Below are 4,128 nucleotides of genomic sequence, written 5' to 3'. Positions count from 1 at the left end.
CCCGAACCACCCGGCAAGCGGTCGCGCGAACGCGGCGACAGCTCAAGTGAAGACCCTGGGGGGCTCCTATCAGAGCGGGGTTGCCACCGCTCTTCCCGCTCCGTGGACGCGCCTCCCGCGTGGTCTGGCCCCAGTTAGGGTCCCACGCTCTGCATCTCTGACCTGGGCTCTTGTTGCTTCTCCTGCTCCACTGGTATGGCACAATGAATTGCGCTCGTGCGGTGGTGCCGCACCGCCCACCACGCTCGCCGGTGACGCAGCAGGCTCGGTGAGGCTGCGAGTGCTGCGGGGGCGGTCAGGGGGCTCGCCTCGCCATCCAACTACGTGCGCGAGGAGATGGTGGTGCGCGACTGCGTTGAGCAGCAGGCCTACTCCGTCGACGAGCTCGACTGGGCGCTTGACGCCATGGCTGAGGACACGCGACGGTGGAGGCGGCCCGGGTGAAGGTTGGTGGGTGTGGCGGCGGCCCCGGCCCGGGTGGAGGACGGAGCCCGTCAGAGGTGGCCGGACGGAGAAGGAGTTGTGGAGGGGTAAGCTGTGTGGTAAGCTGGATGGGTGTTGCCGAGGTCACATGGAGACTATCGCAGTTACGGTGGCGGCCAGGGGTTGTTGCATGATGTCGGTCTTGGCCGCTTGCAGCGGACCATGGTGGCTTACGTTGTTTTGCAACGGTCAGTGCAGCGTGGAACTGCGTCAGAGGTCGGCGCTTGCGGCATCGGCATCGTGGGACAACTAGGCTTGCAGCGGATCGCGGCGAGTTGCTTAGCTTGACTGGGCTACCCAGTGCGGTACATTGTCGGAAGACGGCGCAAGCGACTTCTCTGGCTTGCTGACGTGACGGCTGAGGCTTTTGCGCTGGTGATGCAACGAGGCGAGGTCAACCCTGTGGCGCCAGTTTGGCTGATGGACGGAGAGCTTGTGGAGCGGGGCAACTTTGCTCACCACTCGAACAACGACAAAAGAAATAGACCCGTGACATGGAGTACTATGGTGGGCGTGGGGAGGCCCCCGCGCGTGGTGTTTCTTCGAGACGATGAGAGTGAGGTGGAGTCCAACGACGGATGTGGCAAGACCCCCGAGCGTTGTGTTATCGCGGTGGCGACTGCGAGGCAGTCTGTGAGAGGTCCGGATTCGGTGGTTTCACCCTGTCAGGTGGAGTGTGGTGTTGCAGCGATACTACGCAGAATGTCCCGCATGGCAGTGACCTTTTCGGTGCGGTGCGATCCGTTTCTATCTGTACCTATCGATGCCGGGCCACGCCTGGAGGTTTCGTCGTATTATGAGCATGGAGGTTGGTGGGTGCCGTTATGGCGAGTGGAGTGAAACCGGTTGGATCTGGGAGTGTTGAGTTGAGTGACTATCTGCGTTGATATCAGAATCCAACCGAGCGAGTTGTTTTGTTTTTCTTTTTTATCTTTACAGTCCGGAACTTCTTCTTTTTAATATAATCGGCAGCTGTCCTAGTTGGTGTGGAAAAAATAATGGAACAGTGAAGTTGCAGCTCTAATAATGCACGCCCTTGCTGCTGGCCGCCAAGCCTGCAGCCGCATGGCCCATCCGCCGGCCAGAAAGGGACGGGACCGATCCGTCGCCGTCGCCGTCGTGCCTGCCCGCGCCGCCCCGACACGCCACGCGCCGCGCAACGTGCTGCCCAACCCCGAGGGGGGCGTCGTCGTCGTCGTTGCCTCAGCAGCCGAGTTCAGGTCGCGGTGCAAGATCCTGCAAAGAGATCAGAAAACGACGTGCGCTTGGCACTTGCTTAACCAATCAAGAAATGGCTTCTTGCTCTCTTCTGCAGCCGTCGCAGCAGCCACGTACACGAGCAGGAACAGTTGAGGCACAGCTAGCCTGCAAATTCTGCACCATTCAGGACTAGAACTAGCTTGAGATTCAGAGTCTCTTTTAAACTGCAGGAGCTAATGTCTACTCGTATTGCAAACCTGAACTGAACTGAATCTGAAGGGCCTTCAATTCGGACATCCAATTCCCCCTTTTTTCCCAAAGACGACCCTCTGCGACAGCGTTGTGAGTACGTGGACCAGACCGGGGTTCCCATGGACCAGAGCATACTGTAGATCTGATCTGACCTGCCGATAGCCAATATTGCAGTTGCAGTGGAGAGAACTGGAGATGGTTATGGGTCTCAGGTCTCACTACCACTACTCTCTACAGGTTGGATATAATATCAGGAATCAGCAGGCAACCAGACAGGGAATGTCATGCTCATGGCGGACGTAGCGATCCGTCCGGGACTGCAGAGAGGTCCACATGACATGACACGATCTCTCGCTGTTCTCTATGTGCAGCTTCATGTGCCGAAGGTCATGTACCTGGACCCTGGTGGTATCTTCTTCTCAGTTCACATGACCACATCTCCTCTATCTCTCCTGATCTAATCCACTTTGGAACGCAATTATGCAAGAAGGTTGCAACGGTGAGGGGCATTTTTATGCCGTGCTGTTGCCGCCGCTGGTGGCGTTGGTCCCTCACGAGCCACGCCCACCATCTTATATCTCTCTCTCCTCTCATGTGATGGGCTCAAGTACACGCCCACGCAACTGCAATTATCTGTATCCCAAACATGATCATGGATTCCCTTCTTTTCTCTTTAACGACCTTTTTTCATGTGATAATTTAGGCGTGCCTTTTCCAGATCCGACCGTGCACGTGTGCATGCATGGCGAAGTGTGGTTTGGTGCCTCCCGGCCCTGCAAGATCATTGCTCTTGGATTCCAGGAGATATCGCCAGAGCCCTTCATGACCAGGCACATAAGCACACACACCTCCTCTGCTAAGTCTGCCATATTCTGTGCACTGTTGCATTGCTAAACTCACCCAACATGAGCCAAAGAGCCCAAGACTCTCCAGAATCGGTGAATCCTGATCACAGGTGCCAGAGCGCAGGTCTGGTCTGCTGGAATTTGTCCAAGACACGGTTTTCAGCCGAAGCACAAACGGATGGATCCTAGGCAACTTTTGTTTCTGGCGTCGATCTTTGCTCTGATCTAGCTGAACAGTAGCGAGTAGCATGCTGCTGCCAGTATCGAGCAATGAGCCAGGAAGAATCCAAGGAGATACCAGCAATGCACGCTGCATATATAGGGGGTGTTTGTATACACCCCACTAAACTTTAGCACCTGTCACACATCGGATGTTTGATGCTAATTAGGAGTATTAAACATAGACTAATTACAAAATTAATTGCACAGATGAAGTTTAATTCGCGAGACGAATCTATTAAGCCTAATTAGTCCATAAATTAACAATATGGTGTTACAATAACCGTTTGCTAATGATGGATTAATTAGGCTTAATAGATTTGTCTTACGAATTAGCACAGGGTTCTGCAATTAGTTTTATAATTAGCTCATATTGAGTCATCCTAATTAGCATCCAAACATCCGATATGACACTGCTAAAGTTTAACATCTATTATCAAACACCCATAGACAACCTGCGTTGTTGGTTCGCCGTCCTTCACGTCCAAGAAAGTATAGGCATGATACACAGAAAGACGTTTAATTTTTTTTTCTGATTGAAAGTGGGGCAGCCAGCCAGAGAACATTTTCTTCTTGTTTTCACGCAGGCCACTCTGATAAGAAGAATATCAGATGGAGCTTTGGAAGCTGTCAAAAACAATGGCAGTGCAGCCATCATATACGTCATTTTAGAAGAAATCAAGTCCATCGTCGCGGAAAAAATAATTACTCTTTAAGTTGCAGAAGAGCATGGAATAATTCGTTCATGACAAGAAAGGCAAAATAAAGCAGGTGATAATTCTACCTGACGTAGCGAAGCCCCTTTTGCTTTTGCTGAGATCCTGATCAGGTCGCCCCAACCACCGGACGTAGCGAAGCTCCAGTCCACTAAGGGGGTGTTTGGGAAACACCTGTTAAAGTTTAACACCTGTCACATCGGATGTTTGGATGCTAATTAGGAGTACTAAACATAAGCTAATTACAAAACTAATTGCACAGATGGAGTATAATTCGCGAGACGAATCTCTTCAAGCCGAATTAGTCCATGGTGTGACAAAGTGGTGCTCAGGTCTACATTTTACTATTCATGGCTTAGATCGGGCGGAGTAAACTCTTCTCGCGAATTATCTTTGCGTACTGCTATTGGTTG

The sequence above is a fragment of the Setaria italica genome, chromosome IV (assembly GCF_000263155.2).
Source record: "Setaria italica strain Yugu1 chromosome IV, Setaria_italica_v2.0, whole genome shotgun sequence".
In the NCBI taxonomy this organism is placed as follows: domain Eukaryota; kingdom Viridiplantae; phylum Streptophyta; class Magnoliopsida; order Poales; family Poaceae; genus Setaria; species Setaria italica.
The sequence above is the reverse complement of the archived record's forward strand: the minus strand, read 5'-3'. Positions refer to the sequence as shown.